Below are 21,929 nucleotides of genomic sequence, written 5' to 3'. Positions count from 1 at the left end.
AGGCAAATAAACAGTCAGAACAGCCTTTTTAGACCAAAAGGGAACACGCATTTCTGGGCAGTGTGAAGCAGCATTTAAACAAATCTCTTTCCCAAGGGGGGTATTTAAAAGAGGAGCTGAAGGAATTCTTGTAAGCCTGAAAGTTTCTCCTTCATAGAAGAAATGCTGGTTTTGATTTTAAAATCAATAAGAACTGAATGTCCCAGTTAGTGTTAATTACTCCATATAGTTTATTTGTTGCATTTTCCAAGACAATTTCAGGTATAAATGTTTGATATATATGCTCTTAATAACTGTTAACTCATTTATCAGTGGCTGTGTTCCAAGTCCGGATTAATGAAACCATAATAAGCAGCTTTTTGTGCTTTAGCCACTATCTAACTGTTTTTTACAGGAACACGAATTTTGAGCCTTAGTTCTAGCCCTGGTCAGAGAGAGAGAGGAAATTTGAGTGCTTAAATAGTATATGCATGACCTTATATTAGTGTTGTGTCCTGTGCAAGGACACTGTGTTGTGTTCTGAAGAAAGGCATGATGTTCTGTATAGGATTTGTGTATAATGGACTGGTGCGTAGAGTTGTTACATGCAAATAATGTTCTGAGCTTATTAAATAATTTTTGCTTGAAAGTACTCAAAAATAAATAAGAAGGTGAAATGTATAACTTAGCTAGCACTTTGTTTCTCAGTATTTTTCATTAATAAAAGTGTTAGAGCTTTTTTAAATTTACATAAACTAAGGTTTAATGTAAAAGTACAGTTAGGTGACCATGTTCTTGTCTGCACAAAGTCAAAAAGATCAGCCTCCTGTCAGATGTGGCTCTATAAAGTGCTGTTCCCTTTAGCTGGAGAGCAACCTTCACTTCATGAACCCTGGAGAGTGTGCAGTTTGATAGCCACAGGAGCTGAGGGACCCTTTGCACTGTCTGTGCTGCACAGATGTACTGTGAAGATGTTCCCATCACCAAAGAACTAATGCTACCAATTAACATGGAATATCCAAGAGCCTAGAATACTGAGTGAAAGATTTTAAATCTGGTCAGTTTGCTTGTTTGTTTGTTTGTTTGTTTATATTGGCATTGTATCTTACTGGGTGCTCCAATACTCCAATACCACAGGAATTTTGTGGGTCAGCCAGCAATTAATCCTGATATATCCTGGTAACTGTGGTGTCCCTGATAATGGGACAGTGGGAGGCTGCTGAAAAACACACACAGAGAGCATGGTAGCAAAATACAGAAGACATCTGCAAAGGAAAGGAAACGTTTTGCACAGTTAGTGGCTGATATATTGTTACTGTTTATTTGGCTATTGCATTACCAGCTTCCTAGCTCTCCTTTTAGTGATTAGTAAAGCAGATTGAAATATTTAATCTGAAAAGTGCTATTTGAGACATCAGCAAGAAAATACTGAGCTCTGTTCTGAATCCCTCAAAATCAATGCAGATTCTTCATTTACTTCAGGAGGAATGGAACTGAGACTTAGAATTGACACTTTAAAAATGCATTTAAAATTTGTTGCTAATTTACGGCTATGTAGTTTAGAATTATAAGAATTTCAACTTTATTTTACTCAGGCTGAAGTAACTATATTAAGTAGAAAGCAAAATAGAATTCCAAGGACAGGCTATAATTGAAAGGTTAATCCATTTTTAATATTGATATGCTCATTGTAAAGACTTTTGAGCATGCAGACTAGCAGAAGGATGTCAGAATCCTTGTTCTAAATTTGCCCTAACATTTTAATCATAATCAAAATCCCTTGTAAACAGTGGTGATCCTCCTGCTCAGTTAAAACTCAAGGCATGAGAAGTTTTTAAAACTTCAGCTCTGAATAATTGTAATGCTTTAAGCTCTTGCATTCTTTTATGAAAAAAAAATCCCATAGCACTTTTGAAACTAATTTACACACAGAGGAGGAGATTATCTGCTGCTGTAAATGTAAAAGGATTGAATTGATCATCTTTTGTTATTGTTGTTATTAGCATTGTTCTTGATATGATTGTTATTATTGTTATTGGTAATATTATTACTATTATTATTGAGAAATCAGAAATACACATCTAAGGGCAGATATATATTTTTTTACACAGTATGGTTTTTCCTATTGAAATGCAGCCATCTGCAGGCAACTATATAATAGTGCATAGCAACACTACCACAATTATGTATAATATATGGCCATATTTAAAACTTCTCACTGATCAGCACTAATTAATATTAATGTTAATACTGCTCAGGACAGGAAAGAAAAAATGAACTACTCTTATGGGGAACTTTAAGTAGACTGACTGTAATTAACCACTTTAAAGGATTTGGGTGTGATCTTTTATATGAATGACTTTTCTAGAAAAGTTGGATTCGAGACATTCATTTCAGAAAGCATGGGAGATTCGGAGTCATTGAAATGGAATGAGGTTTGTTCTTCTAAGTCATTGCAGCATTGTGAAACTTGCAGTGGACTTTCATTTAAAACAGTAATGTATTCATATTCATTTAAAATGTTTTTAAAATCCCATCTATTCAGATGCAAGATTGCTGGGAAGAGCTGACCTGATTTTCTACAGTAGGTGAGATATGTTTTGCCAGAGGGCTGACCTGCTAAGTGTCTACAGATGGGTTACCTGGGCTCCCTCTCTCCACTGCAGGTAAATCTCTGTCATGGCCACCTTGGCCCCAGAGCAGAGGTACTACTTACAAACCCCTAGAGAATGTTTGCTGGGCAGTCATGTATAAAATTGATAGTGGCGTTAACATGCACAAAAATGTCACCTATCATACTGTTGAGTTTCAAAATACAGAATTTATATCTGCTGAACCAAAAGGGAAGCTGTTGCTGGTGTCTGCAGCTCATAAGGTAGAACTGTAACTGGTGGGGGACACTGTTCAGTTTGGCCAAAGCCACCTACACCTGCCTGCAGCCTCGTGCAAGTTAAATCCCTTCTATAACATGTATTTTGTCAGAAGCAAATCTTCTTTTACAAGTGTTAGAAACACTGATATGACAGGTTGTGGTATATCTTCTTAGAGATGTTCTTCCCTCTCTCGCACCCTATTAATGGGTTCTGCCTTAGGTGGGTGTTGGTAGAATATCCAGGAATAGCATGTGTTACAAACACGTGCTTCTAATAGGGAATGCTTACCATACAGTTATCAATAGCAGCCAAAGGAATCAGACTGCAACTAAAGAGTTGAAATACGTTCTCCTCCAAACGTAGACTTAACAATCATGAGTTACATTTCTGTTTTGCACTGAGTGGATCGTACAATATTCCTTTCTGTTGTGTATGGGCATGTGTCTGTATGGACATGTATGCACTTTTAGTATATTTTTGCACCTGGTTTTGAGAAGTCACTTTTTCCTTAGTAGAGGGGGGAGAGTCTTCTGGGAATATACACACAGAAATCAGGATTTATTATAGGCTTTATGTACAACAGACTTGGTTAAAAGCTGCCTTGTTGTGCAGTAACATATCAAATTAAAAATGACAAAATAAATAGATGAAGATAATGACTATGCTGTGGAATATGGGAATAAAGCTTTTGACTCATGCTAAAACAAAGGGCAAACCTCAAGATTTACAGTATATTAACCCATGTTTGGTTGAAGATACTGTTACAGAAGTAGGCGCTAGGGCTTTGGATGGCAATTGATTTCTAGTGCTACCTGCATAGTTCTCTGTAATGCGTATGTTGAGACGATTAGCTGTAATAAAGAGAGGCTAGGGATTAAAGGGTAAAAATAACAGCCGTTATACTTCTCAGAAGGAATTCTGTGAGGATGTGCACCTGTCGTTCACTGACACCTGCTTTAGTACATAATAAACCCAGGTATTCAGAACTTTGTTGAAAAAGACTGCGAAACACAGGTGGTAAAACCAGGAAATTTTGGTGGACCTTTTTTCTCTTCATGATTCTTATTGTTTCTTTTTAAGGATGAGCTATTTAATGGCCACTTTCTAAAGACAAGATCTTATTATAACATTGTATATGTTCATAATATATATGTTTGGAAACTCTAGGTTGTAGCATTCACGTAATAGAAACTTTAAGTGCAAAGGAAAAAAGAAAACATACTTTATTAATCATCCAGTTAATAGCAGTATTTAATCACATTGAATATTTTAGTACTTCTACAGCAGTTTATGTGGTTACAAACTAGATGTGCGTTTGTTGTATCTATGTATTCAAAACTGCAGTCAGGACTAAATATGAGGTTATGCATCACTTCAAAGGATAGCAGCTAGCTGAAAATGTTCATTAAGAAATACCACAGCTTCTGTTATGCACATTGATGTAAATCTTCAATCAGTTTAGCAAAACAACAAATATTTTACTTCTGTTTTGCAGATAACTGCAATGTCTTTGTTTTGGTGCATACTGAGGTATTCCCTCAGATGTACCTTTCTTATAGAATGAAAGGAAAAAAAAGTTACCTGTCACGAAGTTAATCTTTGTGAAGAAAGGATGATGGAGAAGTGAACATATAGCCTGATAAATCCCTTCCCTTTTCCCTATTAAAAGAGAAGAGGATCCAAGTATTTGTATATCTTTGGAACTAGGGTATAATTGAGCACAGGAGATGTGCAAGGTCTGCTGTTTCTCACTAGAAAGCCCCTCTCTCTAACAACAGAGTAAGACTTTGAATCTTGAATGTGGTCTTTTCTTTAGAGGCAGAAATTGCGGAGGACCAGCTGCTAACCAATTGAGAAGATACTGGAATCAGTGAGTTATACCCTATGGAAGATGAAATGGGCACTTCATTAGTCACCCCAGCGATGCTCTAGCATGATATTTGTCAGTGAAGATATCGAAATTTCTCCTGCATTACCATATTCTTTTCAATGCTCAAAGGCAAAATAACTGAAGTTTTCCCTAGCTGTCTGTAGATTTCTTGGTGGTGCTGTACCTTCCCTGCCCACTCCCAATCCATCGAAGTTGCTCAAAGTGAGGTTAAGATAACTAAAGGACATCTAAATTAAGAACTAAATTGGTCCTTTTTGTTGTTGTTGAATCCAGTGCCCCATGAGTTTCTTGAAGGTTTCTTTCTTCTTCCCACTCTGCTGTTGAAAGTTTCATTTTAAAACCAGATGTCATCCTGAACATGTGTAAACAGCAGATCTCTTATTGTATGAAGATTAATTAATGCAATAATTCATATATGTATGTCAACATAAGTAAAAAAAGACAAATGTATTGTGGGCTTTTAAATTGCTAATTGTGAATATTGCCAACCATCATGTTAGCTAAGCAATGTCTCGAGTAAGCAAAGCATTAGGCTGATCAGATATCCAAATTTAGCTCTTACTAAAATAAACGAGACTGGCTGATCAGTGGTCTCAGCTGTGTTCAGCAGAAAAACCTTTTTAGGTTAATATAGTGATATTAGCAGAAGAAGCAAATAATAATTGAATAATCTAAATATCATAAGTTTTAAAAGTGATATATTGCAAAATTCATATGGAATTGAACATATATCAACATTCTGAAGCTTCTCAAGCCTTGTTTAAAAGAAGAGAGATTCATAAAGCAAATACCCTTTGTGGTAAAATGAGAAACTATTTACATTTGAAGAATAAAGGAATATTGATAAAAATCTCAGAGATGGATGAAATTTTGATAGATCATCTGAACTATCTTGTTCTCCATGGCATTATTCCGAATACCTGGATATTCCTTATAGAAGTTTGTGTTGCCTCCTCTTAAAAATGCTCTGATGATGATTGTACAGATGGTCTGTTTCAGTGTTCTTGTAAAGTTCTAATGTCTACTTTTCTGTGAGTTATACTACCTGTTCTATCCCGCTTGAGCACTAAAAGTATTCTCTTTGCAGAAGACTTTGCATATTTTGAAGTACCTTCTTTACTAATGCTGAAAGACTAACTTTTCCACCTTTTTCCTAAATTCCATCTAGGTTTTTGAGCCTTCACTGTTCTCCTCTAGACTTTGTCCAGGTGATCCACTTTTTTTCCAAGTATAGACCTGGGTTTTGAAGTGTGACAGCTGTGGCCTTACAATCCTGTGTAGTGAAAGGATTATCTGCTGTATGCCTGACATGCCATGATGGCACTTGCCTTTATCTGAAATAGAATGACATTCTTGATTTGCCATTTTTTTTATGTAATCCCCAATGTACTGTATAGAATGACATTCTTGATTTGTCATTTTTTAATGTAATCCCTGATGTACTGCTACCTAGACGGTTATTCTTTGTCCTGTGTTGATTTCTTGATCTATCCTACTATTGACCCATCCTAGATCATAGATTAGCTGTATAGAATGTAACATCCTGTATTTGTTCCTATTAAATTCCATCTTGTACCTTTTTTTGCAATCTATTGCAATCATTGTAATGGTAAAATAAGTGAAGAACTGTAGCAGATTGTCTTTGAAAGTGAAGAGTCATTTAGTTTAATTTTTCGTAGATGAATTCCAGCAGAGAGGTGAATCCTGCACTAGGACAGGGGGAGAAGTAGTACAGGATTGGTTTTGAATCTCTTCCAGTCCTGCATTTGTGATCATGTAGTGATTTTTTCAGTAGTTTCCTTTGCAGTTAACAAAATCAGCAGGAAACTGACTGAAGCTCGGTAGTGAGCTGTGAGAAATGTACTTTGTTTGTTTTAAGCTATGTTGTTAAATTCTAATTCCATTGAGGAAGATATAATAGGTAATCTCCTTCCACAAAAAGTACATCTGACTCCTGCACTCAATACAGAATATAATGGTATCTTCTGATTAATATATTGGGAAAAACCAAGGAAATGCAAACAGGGAACTGCAGATACTGTCATATGTTGGAAATGTGCTAGTAGTCCTTTTCTTTTTAGGAAAGGCAGAAGTACATAATTTATTTGTTCACCAGGAGCAGTGTTTCTTGGAAGTGCATCTCAGAAGTGTATCTTTTGTTATACCTGTGACTGATGCAAGTGCATTAAAACAGTGGAGAGGAATAGATGTGCATTAGCCGTGGAGACGAATAGATGACACATGTTAAACACCAGATAGCTGATATTACCTTGATGAGGTTTTGTAAGCATTTACTTAAATATACATAGACCTAAGAAAAAGGATATTAGGAATACAAAGGTAAGAGGTTCAATATTAGGAGAGACTGCAATTACATTTCCATTTACAACCTACTCCTGTCTTTTTAGGTATATATGCTGTGGGTTTCGCCCTTATTTGCATCCTATTTTCCTTGTCTTTGGATATTTTAAGTTTTTTTTGTGAAGGAATCGCTGTTCTACATATCCGTTTGGCTTTGGGTTTTTTTGAGGAGGAGGGAGGTACAAAAAATCTGAAGTCACTACTGTAGTCTTTAATGTTTAATTCTCTATTCTTAGTATGAATAATTAAATAGGGACAGATGTAAGTAGGAGTAAGTGCTTAACTACAAACATTAGGTTAATTTCTAGATTTTTTTTTTTGCTAGTGTTTAATATGTTGCAAATTTTGAAATGTTTCATAATACCTGGAGTGTTTGTGTGTCCACAAGCTTGGATGGCCTTTTCTTTAATTTTATCACTTCACCTAATAAACAATAGTAACTTTCCCTAAATCCTTGCTGTATTTAACAATTCATAAGGTCCTTCAGAAAGGCCATTAATGAGCTCTTGCATATAGAGAAACAGAGCAATAGAAAATGGCAAATGTGAGGCCCGAGGCAAGGCAGCAATTCAGTCCTGGTACAAGTCTCCCCAAAAAACTTGGTGCCTTTTCATGTATGAGGAGAGCTGATGTGGCTCATTGAGCTCGCTGCTCTGTCCTGCTTAAGTGGAATATGGATTTCCTGGCTGCTTTTCTTTACTCTGGTAGATTCATTTTTCACTTGCATTGTTCTCTGTTTATATGTCTCAGCTACAAATCTTCACCATATATTCAGGTAACTGTCAGGGTTTCCTTCCTCCTTGAGAAAGCATTTCACTCAAGATCTTTATGGCTTCTGATGACCCATCTTCTGTTCTTAGCCAATTCCAACCCTAGTTAGAGTATGTTTGAGCTCAGTTTAGAAGTGTTACATGCAAATCTGAGCAGATAAGAAGACAACCCTGGTCCTTTAATAATGAAGAAAGAGACATCACTACAGAACAAAGCAGCTCAGACTGAAATTCTCAAGTAACTCCCTTCAATATTGACACAGAAAACTCCAAAGGGAAATGGTGTATCTCTAGAAACAAAGTTCCTTTATAACAGAGCTATAGGGGCTAGAAGTTAAACATAGCTTGTCTTCTTTCATCCCCTGAGAGTGTCTGAGGCTGGAAAGTAAGAGTATAAAGAGATGTCTGTACATTTATGAAGTCAACCTGCAATGGGAGTTACCAAGCACAGACACCTGTATTAAATGCACTTGCAGAGTGCATTGTTTCTTATATGTAGAATCAGGATAAGCCAATAGTTTTAAAAGCATTACCTGTGTAGTTGTTCCTGTTTGGTGCAGTCTCTCTGTAAACCTTGGTGGCAATTTTCCCCTTTCAGCAAATACTGCGTCTGAATTACTTGTTACTTGGCAGATACTAGCTTCTAGCTTACCAAATACTTTTGGTCTTTAACATTCTCCTTCTATTTTTTTTTTTTTTTTTTTTTTTTTTTTTTCCATCTAGGCAGGGAATGTAACAATGACCTATCTTGTTGGACATAGAAATGGTGAGGGGTGGGGGTGTTTTTGGGCTTTGTGTGTTGTTTTTGTTTTTTTTTCAGGTCTCTTCATAGAACAAGGGCACCCTATAGGAAAGCAGTACTCTGTAGAACTTCTCTTATAACATTTAAGTGATTTTTTTTTCCTTTATGCAGGCTAAGGTACCTAACTTGGCAGTGCGTTTCATGCAATCACATGCATTATATCTATACTGTAGATCACAACTATTGTGTCCACCAAGTAGCTGGCATTTAGACCCCGTTGCATTCAGTAGGTTCAATGAATATTCACCAGATAGATTTGGTAACTGGAAAAAAAAAAAAAAAAGAGTTGAGAAACTTCCAGAGGGAACATCATGTGTTTCAGTTTGTGCACATTGCCTCCTGGGCACCACTGCCTTCTTTACACTCTTCCATCAGATATTTATAAGCATTGATAAGATACCACTGAATCTTCTGTTCTCCAGGCTGAACCACTTCAGTTCTTTTAGCTTCTCCTCATATAAAACACGTTCTGGTCACGTCTTTGTGGCTATTCACTGGAGAACCAGAGTTGGACCCAGCACTCCAGATGTGGCCTCATCAGTGCCGAGTAGAGGGAAAGGATCATCTTCCACCTGCCGGCAACACTCCTCCCAGTGCAGCCCAGGGTGCCACAAACCACCTTTGCCTCAGCAGCTCATTGCTGGCTTGTGGGTGTATTGTCCACCACAGCCCCTAAGCCTCATTGTGCAAAGCTGCTTTTCATCCGGTTGGCCGCTGCTCTGTACTGGTTAGTGTGGGCTACTGGACCCCAGCATTTACTGGTTAGTGTGGTTATTCCTTCCGAAGTGCAAGACTTGACTCTACTTTCATAACATTTGAGTTTTTAGCTTTGCTTATTGTTGCTATAATTCGTTTTAATCCTGGTACTTTCATAATTATGTCTAGGTACGCTAACAAGATTCCTTTCAAACATACAGATTTATTTCTGTTTAGTGTTAAAAGAACCTATAGTATTACAATACTGATCCTTCTCCAGCACTGCTGGATACATACAAAATCTCCAGTGTTGGCCTTTATCTCTTCAAAGCCAGAAAATTGTAACTGTATGGGTAGAAATGTAACAAATAAATGATTAAAGGAAGGATTTAAAAAAAATGGCATGCATAAAAATAACAGAAGATAAATAAAATTGTAATGTATGCCTTTTCAGATTGCAGGTTTCTTTAGTGTAGGTTAAGTGTCTTCGCAGGTGTTTTTTACAACTTTGGAGTATGGGCTATCAAAAATTCTGTGTAACTTTCTATTCTGTTGCTGAATCTATCTGGGAATAGTAGGATTAGAAAGTTTTCGGACATGCATATTAAAAACTATGTGAAAGGCAAATTTTAGCTTATAAAATAGAATGTGTAACCATGAATCTCTACAACTGTAGAGAGGATCTGTAGGTGGAAGATGCACTTGGTGCTTTAACTTAGTATATTAGAAATAATTTGACTAAACATAGCCCTGCTATTTGGGAGGAAAAGAAAATGAAAGATTAGAAGATGGATTGAGGGGTAGGGATTAAAAAGCATCTGTAGTACAGGGAAGCTTGCTAATTCCATAGGCAATAGCTCTTTCTGTATCACGCTCCATCCGTAAGCAGGAAGTTGCTGGGGAAGGCTGTTCTTTGGTGGCTGCCGTCCGTGAGGGCTCCCGTGATCTCCACCTTTTGCTGACCACATTGTGCTCACAGTGTCCTCCCTCTGGCCTTATTTGCTGGGAGCGCACGTTCCAGTGGCTAAGTGTTGCTCTGTATTGCTCTTCTTTTCTTATTGCTCAATTAAATCTGTTTCCGTTTCAACCTAGGTGTCTTTCCTCCTTTCCCTTTCCCTCCTCCTGGGGAAGGAAAGGGCTAGAGAGACCAGTTGCTATACTGTTTTAGCCACCACCCAGGGTTAGACAGTAACACCCAGTTACCAATGTAACACTTCTAATAGAAACAAAGAACTAATAATGGATTTTTGCATTTACTGGATGATGGTTTTCAAGTCTGAACTACTGTGAAAGAAACAAATTATTATTAATTTTCTTGTACTGTCATTTATCTTCTCAAGCTAACTAGCTTTTATTCAGTTTTAGGCATCTACATCTTGTGGCTCTCAAGTTACCTAGAAATTCTTTTTAAAGAGTGAAATTTCAGACACGTGTCTTATTGGTTTTTCAGTTTCATCTGCAAATACTGAATGATAATACACCATTTTTCTGCAATGATTCTTCTCTTTTATTATTACTAAAGTTACAGCTACAAGTCAAATTTAAGATGACAAAAGCCTTTAAGACCTTTTAAGACTTCTGAGAGCCTTCCTGTGAGTTAATGCCAGGCTGTTCAGAACAAGAAAAGAAACTTAAAGTCTTTAATAGACTTCACTTATCTAACATAAATATTCTCTCAGGTTGATTAGTTTTTCAAAGTCCGGTTGTTCAGGAGTGTGATCTCAAATGGTGTATGTCCATGAAGGTGATTTCCTTTTCCTGCTTTCACAGTTGGACCCAAGATGCAGTCTATAGTGAATCAGCTATGATTTGCCTCACCAAACCTACAGTTTTCTTTCTTCTGGGGCAACTAAACTGGCAAGTTATCAAATATTCTCCTAATCACAGGGCAATGTTAACTAAACAATTGTAAGAAGCTGTGTTCTGAAACAATAAAACACAGATATCTTTCTTACCAGTTGTCTTCCCATCTTCCATTCTAGGAGGGTCTACCAAGCTCCCTGCCAGGCCTTCCTGCAGGTTTCTCTCTCTGGATTTCTCATCCCACCAAATATTGCTTGATCCCTAGTAACTAATTTTGATCAAGAAATACCATTTCTGAAGAAATGGAGTAATTTTTAAAATATTCATGGCTCTTTCATATGCTTGTTGCCTTTTAAGCAGATAAAATGGCTCTATTTATAAAACTACTCAGTTCTTTCCAACTTCCAAATATTTAAACAGTGGTTATTTGAGTCTGCAGGCTGATATCTGCCTGTCGTTTGTTTGTTCACAATATTTCTTTATGAGACTCTTGGTCTGAAACTGTTGCTGAATCCTCCTTTTCTTTACACAGCCCTAACTTAATCCAGTTTAACACATTAATACACTGCACAACATTTTGTTGTACATTTCTAATCAAAACATCCAGAAAATTAACATATGGGAGAAAGTAAATCCTAAGGGTCTATGTCTGTGTTAGACTCACCTAAGACTTACCTAAGCTTTATTTAACAGAGACATTCAACCTAATTCTAGGAATAATGCAGGAATACAGTCACATAAAGAGGAAAGAAGTGCGTGAAACTCAAAGAGGATAAGTGCATGGATGAGAAGGTATGACAAAATATTCATATTGGAAATACCAGTCCAACTGGGAAAAAAAGCAGTCTCAGTAACAAATTCTTAATAAGAAACAGTAATACTAGAATGACCCAGAGCATACAGTAGAACAACTATGACCTCATAATACATTAAGGAAAAAAAAAAAAGTGTTTATTGTGTAGAGTGTGCCAAATCAAAGAATTTGCTGGTATCTGACTCAGCACTAATGGTGTGAGTATTTCCTGCACCCTGGGCAGCCCAAAATTCTGGTAAACCAAATACTGATGCATGAAGAACTGACTACAAAAAAAAAAAAAAAACAAAAACATAGAATTAAGTTTTGCAGGGAATTAGGATGAATGGGGCAAGAAATACATGCCAGAAGTTACTAAAGATAAGTATGAGGAAGATCAGTGCATCTCCATGTAGTTTATGCTACTGACACTCCACCACTAGTGACACTCAACAAAAGCTGCCTCCTGCTTTTTAGGCACATTCCTGAAGAAGGATAGTAGTAGAAAAAATACTTTATTTGCATTAGAATACATCACTGAATAGTGTGAAAGAAAGGTAAAATTCAGGTATGTATGTAGTATTTCACTATGTCCTCTATGTCTTGCAGGTGCACAGGACTGCAGGTGGAGTTTGTCATGTGTTGTTCAGTGACTGTTGACCACACACAGCAAGTCCGCCACTCCCGGCAAATGGGAGCCTTACAGTGCTTGTGTGCAGATATTTTATACTCCAGAAATACAGGATCAGAATACCAGCAGTTGTACATCACTTACAGAAATACATCTAGATTAAAAGTCTAAAAAGAGCACTGAGTTTGTAGATAAAGGTGTGAATTTGATCAGTCTAACTTTGAGCTAAAATTGTGAGACCTCTGTGAGGTTTAAGCTCCCACTAGTAAATTAGCATTTCACACCGTCTGTTCTTTGTGGTTTCATCAAAAGGAAAATTTAAACAATTTCAGTTTCAAAGGAACCAAGTGGAACATGTTACTTGTATTTATATTGAATAGATTTTAAGAAACTAACAATGGATATTGCCCAGCACTCTGCAGTCTGTTCCCAAATACAAATGATTTTTTTAAGTGCTTGCCCCTTGAGAGTTCAGGAAAATCACATTTTCTATCACCTTCACTTTATTATACATCACAATTTTTCCCCCTCTAATTAGTATAATACATAACCTACATCTCTACCAACTACAATATAGCAAATGCTTAAAGAATGAAGAGTGTTATTGCCACCTGGTGGGAGCGTTATATGTATAACTTAGTAATTACAGACAGTATTGTGAAGATGTTGAAATGTCTCAAGCTGACCAACACCATCCTGTGAGAGAATACAGACTAACTACATTTGGCACCATGATAATAAGTAGGTGATTGCATTTGCTATGACAAAACAGCATTATTAAAGAGTTGCAACCTGACCTTACACCCCTTTTCATGTCAGGTAAAGTCACTGTCAAGGTTAGTAGATTCCACTGTTTTTGGTGTTAAGCAACAGAACTGGACTACTGACATGCAAAACCAAAATCTGAACAAGCACAGTGAAATATATAACAAAAAAGTGAATTATAATAGAAAAGTTATATGTAAAAGGTTTTGGAAAGATAAAAGCTGAATGGACAACGAACAGAGGTTTAAATCTGCATTTCAAATTGTCTGAACCCTTTCTCTTCATTATTTTATGCAATTGACAATTAATAGTGTGAACTTTGCAAATAATAATCGTGAAATTCTCTATCTGATAATTCCTTAACACTTCACTTTCTTTTCTGTCGAAGTGCTTGTATTCAAAGCTTTGAAATATGTGGCCAGTTTTTTAGGCAGGAAACAGTGAGATTTGGAGATAGCAATGTTGACACAAATATGATTTGAAATGTTTAATGACTAACTAAAAAACTGAAAGCCACAACATGAGAGAATTTGATCTGACATGTAGGATGAACAGCATAGGTTTCCTGTCAGAAATTTATTTTTCAATGTGAGTTTTGCACATTTTAAAAAACTTAGGTTCTACACAGTCACTTTTACAGAGTCCATCACATTAAACATCAATTAAACTGAGATGTAGCAACTCAGTTTTTCAGAGAGCAACTTATACATAACAACATGCCTATGTTTGCTGCTGTGTAGTAGATGGAATCCTGGAAAGATCTGAAGGTAGTTTATAGAAAACTTTTTGTAGTATCCTTTGCAGATTCTTATCGCTTTATATTTCAAGCCATGTAAACTTGTCTGTTTGGCAAAGAAATGGTCGTTTCTGTTCATTCAAAATGGACAGAGATTATTTACTCCTGAAATGCGGGAAGATGCTTATAGCATAAATTCAAGGATTGAATTAACTAATTCCAAAGCTAAATTTCCTTTAACCATTACTTTCCAGATTTAACACTGTCAACCATCAAAAATTTTTCTTGCTATAATGATGTGCTCCTGCAATTTGGGAGGAACTGAACAGAAAAATCTTGGCTTTAGAGATTTTTTTTTTAATCCATTCAAGTTGTCCTGCAAAAGAGAGAGGGGAAATGGTTACTCCAATATGCTTAGGTGATAAAAATGTATATAATATATTGAGGGGTTAATTCATAATTATATTTGGGTCAGGATTTGGAGAACCTGTACATTTTACAGCAGGCCTTGCAGAAAACCTGGCATCACTGCCTTCTGTTTTGTGTCTCTCATGCAAAGTCCAATACACGCAAAGTCCAATACTTCAGAAAGCAAAAGCAACCTCTGGCACTTGGGAGCACTGGAAATTACCTGAATCACACATGGGGGTTTTGATAAAGACAAATCTAAACAAAATTACACAGATATCATGAAATATTTTAAAATTCTTTATTTATTTAGTATTGTCTGAGGGAATGTTTTTGGTTTATAGTTTCCTGTTAATGCCTTGCAAGCTTGTTTAATCCATAAAGCAGTCTGTCATACAGTCAGATGGTACACATATGTGTCCCTTAAACAGGTATCAGTATGAACACGTACAATGTTCTACATGCACCACCTTGGATGGCACTGATCTGTTTCATTCATTCACACTAGAGGTCACTGTGAGCAAAAGATTATGTTCAAGTTGCAAAAGAAAGAACATCAATGATCGATTCACAGGACGAAATTCGTGTCACTTTGCAACTTGAAAGGTTGTTGCAACCTCATCTTCGTTAACTACATTGTTTGAGGTGGACCATGGTACTTCTTACTGCAACCTCATTTACTTACAAACTATTTACAAACTTGAGAGTAAGAAGTTGCTTCTGTCAAGAAATTCTCCGTGCTTAAATATATCCAGTTTAATTTTAGACAAAACTTCATGTCTGGCAACACCAAACTGATTCAAGGTAAGACTTCCAGACTTCGTTGATACTTGCTGCTGTTTTTTCCTGTATTAGCATTTTAGGTAATATTCCTTCCCTCTAGGAAAACTGCGCTGTTCCCTCTAGACTGCAGCAGAATAGGACAAGTACAACCTTGATCCAAGTGCAGCTTTGGTTAGGCAGCCAAGTCCCATTTACGTTGTGGATTAGCAATAAAAACAGTAGCTGGCTGAGAGTGAAGTTGTGAAAAGAATCAAGAACATTCAAAGAAGTGAAAGAGGGGCACAATTCCCTTCACCTGCTCCAGGGAACATATCCAACCCAGGACTTCTCTTCCAAGAGCTGCTGTGTCCGACCTTCGCAGCTTTGCTTAATTATCACCAGTGTCAACTTGGTTGTACCTGTGCCTGTTCTCAAAATCTTTTCCTCTTTCAGAGTGTATATCCATGATTAGAAAAGATAGCTGAGAATTAAGTGCAAACTGAACATCCAATGCCACATAAGTCACCTACAGTGTTGGTGTTCATGAAAAGGAAAATGTTAACCCTTTCCTCACAGCTGAGAGAGCTTATGGGAGAATGATAGTGTTGCTTTTTATATAAAGCAACGATGATGAATACTGTTCACCTGCTGCCATCCAAAGAGTATTGGGCACAAGGACAGTGGAATAAAGAGAGATTAAAGGAGCAGTGGACAGGGAAAGATGCTCACCATTACCCTACATACTTTAGCGCATGAAAAAGCCACTCTAACCCTGAGGTGATACAGGTGTATTTAATACATAGATCTTGGAAAAAGAGTCTTCATTGCCAATCTTCACAAAACTCCCCAATTCCTATTTTTACATGCTTATTATGCCCACCTTCTTGTATTTTTATTTGTTTCCTGCCACCTTTGCCTTTTATTAAGTCTTTCTCCTGAATGTCCATCCCAAACGGCACAAACATATTAGCCGTTGACATCATATTATTGATGCTCCAAATTCTATGTCCATCGTCTCAGTACACTTAATGTATTAAGCTCTTTCTGACAGAAAATACCCCCCTGCTTTAGATTTACAAACCACCTTCCAAAAAAAATTTTTTTTAAAAAAAATATCTGCTTTCAGCTTGGTCCTTAGTCTGCCGCAATGGTATCCAGCTGCTCGTGAGGTGTGCTGGAGCTTTTATTGCACTAATTTTATGCTGATGTAATGCTTCCATCAATTAAATGATAATGTTAAAATGGGTGTAACAGAGTAAACAACAAAACCTATGATTTTGAAATAACAGCTGTTCTCTTAATTGGTAAGGTGGGGCAAAAAAAAAGAGATGACCTTTGAGACAGCTTTTAGTACAGGTTTTTTAGCATCACTCAGACATTTTCATTTCCATAATGTACTTCCTTTCGTAACTATTCAAGATGCACATGGCACTTCTCTACAAATTTCTCAGCTTTTCTCACTCTTATAACCAGAGCACTGCTGACAATATTTTTGCTGGGATTAACATATTACAGAAACATCCAGAGTAATTACATCAAATCTGTTTCTGAATGCATGAGGGACTGAAGAAATTGACCCTTATTCAGAGCTGTTGTGACAAATACCAAGTTGAAGGCTGTTTGTTGGAATGATTCATACTTCATGCAGGTCTATTTTCCTGGAGGATCACTGCTTTCTCTCTTCATTTTAGGAACAGTATGATTAAATAGTTTTTCCTCTGGACTGCTGAGAAACCACTTGTATGCCAGCAATGTTACAAATGTGATTTCATTTCAGTAATATGATAGGTAACTCAGTTGGGATTGATTTAGTAAAAAAATGTTGTATTTAAATGTTGTTAAATCTTGTTTTCTGATGTTTCGAATTAAATTTTCTAAGAGACAGACTTTTCTTAAAACCTTTCAATACTACACACACGCCTAGATGCTGAAATAGAAATTTCACAAGAGAATGTGAAAATGTCACTTTGTACCCCATGCAGTTTAACAGAGGTGACACATGAGTTGCTCAGATCATTAGATATCCCTGTTGAGGTATATTTCTTGAACTCATTGATAATTATATGGAAAAGCAGTTAATTTCAACCTCTACCTCAGTACTGCACCTGAGATGTTCAGGCAATCCGCTGCTACATTTTATCCTATCTTGAGTAAACAATGTTTACTCAAATCAGCTAAAGTCAACAAACTCCACTCAGTAAACTTACGAAATATTTGTAAAAGGATTATTGATTCTCAAATACAAAAAGAAATTGGCTGAACTGCAACCTTTTTTATTTTGCTCTTGTTGAAATAAGATTTTTTTTTAATCTGGGCTGGCAGGAATCTAATGCAGTTCAACAAGGAGAAGGGCAAAGTCCTGCACCAGGGAGGAACAACCCCAGACACCAGGATGTGCTGGGGGCCACCCAGCTGGAAAGCAGCTCAGCAGAAAAGGACATGGGGGTCCTGGTGAACACTACATTAAACATGAGCCAGTAATGTGGCCTTGTTGGAAAGAAGGGTAAGAGAATGTTGGGCTGTGTTAGAAGTGATGCCAGCAGGTGAAGGGAGATGATCCTTCCCCTTCACTCTGCACTGGTGAGGCCACAGCTGGGTCCAGTTCTGGCCTCTCCAGTACAAAACAGACATGGACAGACTGAAGAGGGTCTAGCACAGGGCCATAAACATGATGAAGGGACTGGAGCATCTCTCCTATGAGGAAAGAGCTGGGGCTGTTCAACCTGGAGAAGAGAAGGCTCAGGGGGATCTTTTCAATGTGTATAAATAGCTGAAGGGAGGGTGCACAGAGGATGGAGCCAGGCTCTTTCCAGTGGTGCCCAGTGACAAGACGAGAGGCAATGGCCACCTACAGGAGCCTCCATCTGAACACCAGGAAAAGCTTTTATACTGTGAGGGTGACCAAGCAGTGGCATGGGTTGCCCACAGAAGTTGTAGAGTCTCTGTCCTCAGAGGTACTCAAAAGCCATCTAGACGTGGTCCTGGGCAACCAGCTGTAGGTGGCCCTGCATAAGCAGGGGGCTGGAGCAGATGACCTCCAGAGGTCACTTCCAGCCTCCGCTATTCTATTGATTCTATGAGTCATAGTATATGAAATTCAAAAGGGTGTAGTGACAAATTGTTACAGTACTTCCATGTTTCTTCTCTGTAGCTGTAACGATTAGCAACTGTGATAATGCCAAATGGACACTAATAATTTATGTTAAAGTGTAAGCCAAAGCGAAATTTGTGGAGTTGAAAATGGAAGCTGCCATCATGTTTGAGCTTGGTTTACTCTCAGTAATGTTATATGTATGTACATAATGTGTACGTGACAATCCATTTACTGCAAAGGTTCAGTTGTCCTTAAGTAAGGACCTGATCGAGTTCGGCAATGGCACTAACGTGCGTCTTCAATATAAATCAGCCATAAGCAGCCACAGAATGTATTTTTCATCGAGTCTCTCTATTAAGCAGTCAGCGAGGCAGCTTTACCCTTGAACTGAGCTCCTCTGAAACGGCTCACGCCATGTGTGACTGTGCCTTGCGTTGGACAGGAGCGGGCACAAGCAGCAGGGGAGACTTCATCTTACACTTGTAACTTTTCCAGCTACCGCCCTCATTTCCACCTGTTCCCTGAGCAAGTTACATCCGTTAAGCACACCCACTAAATATCAAATCAATTGTATAGAATAATATCTTGAAGCAAATGCAAATAGCAGGGGGAGCAGATTGCAGCAGAAGTTTGTCATATCTGAGTTAAGTCATACTGTCAGTCTAAAGAAACAACTACACAGATAACACAAGGCAGGCATTGTGTGTTCCCGACAAAAGCATATTAGACTCAGACTTCAAGTGATCTTCCCAAAATAACTGTTTTTCTCCAAATTTTATTTTAATTTGAAGTAAACAGAAGATTAACTTCACGTTTGTTGAAACTTATTTTAGGTGAAAGGAAGAATTTTGTTATGACTTCTAAGGCAATAAAATAGTAAGGATACTCAGGACCATATTTTTGTTTGGGGATTAAAAAAAAGCCCATGCAGCAACATCAAGTAGGATCTGACACACTTAAAATGAAACATATAGTAGCTCCCCATGATTTGCTGCAAACTTGGAACTTGTGAAACATCAACCTAACTGACTAAATTACTCACATGAACGGCCAAAGTTTAAATTTAAATCTCTTGAGTTTGTGAGGCTGGGTGTTTTTTCAGTTTTGTTTTAAATTAGAAGCAGTGCACAGTACCCTGCAGGGACCTTGGCTTATTTATTTTAAAGTCGCACAAAAATAAAAACAAATGTATTGCTTCGAAGTTTACTACCAACACAACACTCGCAGGTAAGTTTCCCAGCCCAGGAGCTTTCCGTGTAGTCGGCAGAAGTACAGGAGTATGTAGTAGTAACTAGGAGGACTGTTAGGAATAACTGGTTACTCCCCTCTTTTCTCCTCTCTGGAGGAACGCTAGGTGTTGGCCAGGCCCGGGAAGCCGTGCCGCCCACAGGAGGCACTTAGCTAGAGCTGGCCCAAGCCGTCCCTTTTGCTCCCACAGGAGGAGTTAAGGCCCCGCTCCCGAAGAGCTTTGCCGCACGTCGGACGGCAGCTCGGGGCCGATGCCGTGGTAGCTGTCAGGCGCCTCCCCCGGCACTCGGGCACCGCTCGGCGCTGGCCGCCCGGCTGTGCCCACGGCCCGAGCCAGCCCCGCGGCCCGCAGACCGCCCCTCCCGGCCCGCCAGCAGCCGCCTCGCAGGGCCGCCGCACAGACCCTCTCCCGAGGGCTGGCACCGCCCCCGCGAACCCGCGCTGCCATTTTGGAGTTGCCCAAGCCCGCCCCAGCCGCCTCCATCAAGACACCCTCTCCCATCCCCCACCGGCAGGCAGCCGGCCCCCGCCCGCTACCGCAGCGCGGAAAGGGCCGCACACGCACACAAGGCGCGGCCTTCACCTCCCCGGCAGCGTCCGCTCCCCCTACCGCTCCCCGCCAGCCGGCTGCCCGGCCCGCCCCCCGCGGCGCGGCCCGGCCCACCCCGTCTCCTCCTCCCGCCGTCCCGCCCGGCAGCGGCCGAGGCCTCCCGGGAGCGGCGGGCGGTGAGTGGCAGCGGCGCTGTCCCCTCAGCGGGGAGGGTACGGCGGCGAGTGGGCGGGCTGGGGCCGGCCCATAGGGCTGCGGGCTCCCGGCGGGACGCCACTTGTCACCCAGCTGCTCGCGGAACCACGGGGAAAGTTGTTGCCGGGAGTGTGCGCTGGTGATTTCGCCCTGCTGGGCTCGGTGAGCGTCTGGGGCGGGGACCCCGGGCAGGACGGCCCGAGCTGCCGGCCTCCCGCCCCCCCGCCGGGCTCCGGCTGCGTGCTGGGACTTCCCGGCCTTTCGGGGCGGCGGTTCCCACACGGGCCCCTCCGGCCTCACGGGGAACGAGACCGAGCAAACTCCGGCTCTCCCGTCCCGCCCGTCGGGGGCGGCGGGCGCGGCCGTACGTGCAGAGTCACCGCCGGAGCGCGGCTCGGCCGTGCGGGCGTCCCGGGGCGGCGGAGTCCCGGCTTCTGAGCAACCCGGGCTCCTGAAAGGCTTACCCTGCCCCCAGTCTCCGGCTTTTCAATAAATTCCGAAGTCCAATCTAAGGGTCAGCTTCCCTTCACTTCTAATCCTGTACTAGGGAAACTTAGTGGTGGCCTTTGTAGGATAAGTGCAGAGCGACTTTTGGGACGGGAGGTAAGTGCTTTCTTGTTCATCGCATGTGTACCGGCGAAATGCCTTTGTTGCACGGCTCCCATTTCTGGGAGGGCTCCGCTTCCCCAGAGCCGGAGTCTCCCGTTGCGGCGCATCCTCCGCCCGCTGCCCGGGCTGCATCCCCAGCGCCTCCTCGTCCTGCTCGGCTCCCTTTCCAAGCGCTAAGGTCAAGTTGAAAACCAGATGCAAAGTAACTTTTGTGATTGTACAGTGGTTAAAAATAGTCGTGCTGGTTTACTGGGAAAGTATTTTAATCTCTGTATTTTCCTAGGACTGCTTGAAGGTTGAACGGGACCGTGTTGGTTTATTTATAACTTGATGTAGAAACATAATACAGAAATGCGTTTACTTAGTAAAATATTTTCTGGTTTAAGGAAGCTTAGCTTTGGCAAGCAAGTTGTCTAAATTACAAATAATATTCTACAGTGGTAATATTGCTGGTACTGTTAGCATCCTGTTGTGATTTTTGCATCATTTAAGTTGTTGGCTGAGTTAGGTAGTGTATCTTTAGTTTTGACTATACTACTTAAATTTTTACAAGGACATCTTCAGGTCAATAGTCTGAACATACAAAATTAAAAAGTATAGTTTGTAGCCAGACACCTTCCACGGTGTTCCTTGTAAATTGTTTAACTTCAGGGAAGTTACTCCTAAGCAGACAGAGTTACTCTGGGTTATACTGCATAGTATTTGCGCACCTTGCTACTTTCTGTCTTGTAAAAGCTAAGCTGTCAGTAAGCACTTACTGAAAGTTCACTGATTAAGGAGCTCTTTACATCATTTAGGGAAGTCCTTACAGTGGAAGTTAAAAGGCCTTCTCCCATAAGGAGTTAAAAGGTCTTTCCCTACCTGCCTTAGTGTTTTGGTTTTTTTGGTTGGTTGTTTTGGGGTGGGGGTGTTAATAACTATTGTTTAGATAAAATTGAACAGTCGTAAATAAAGTCAGCTTAG

General features: G+C 39.6%; 1 protein-coding gene across 5 annotated transcripts in view; it reads left to right on the top strand.

The window, feature by feature from the left end:
* Positions 1-21,929, top strand: part of WFS1 (wolframin ER transmembrane glycoprotein) — a 55,791-nt gene that overhangs the window by 1,810 nt on the left and 32,052 nt on the right. Inside the window, exons 1-2 of one of the 5 annotated variants that reach the window (XM_065060469.1) lie at positions 20,388-20,519; positions 20,905-20,960. The exons of 1 other annotated variant lie outside the window; for it this stretch is intronic. The gene's annotated coding sequence lies outside the window, so the exon portion shown is untranslated. Of the gene's footprint in view, positions 1-20,182; positions 20,961-21,929 lie in introns of those variants that run through there. 3 more of the 5 variants (XM_065060470.1, XM_065060468.1, XM_021286167.2) reach the window with 3 other exon arrangements.

This window comes from Columba livia, chromosome 4 (assembly GCF_036013475.1).
Source record: "Columba livia isolate bColLiv1 breed racing homer chromosome 4, bColLiv1.pat.W.v2, whole genome shotgun sequence".
NCBI lineage: Eukaryota > Metazoa > Chordata > Aves > Columbiformes > Columbidae > Columba > Columba livia.
This window is presented reverse-complemented; position numbering and strand designations above follow the sequence as displayed.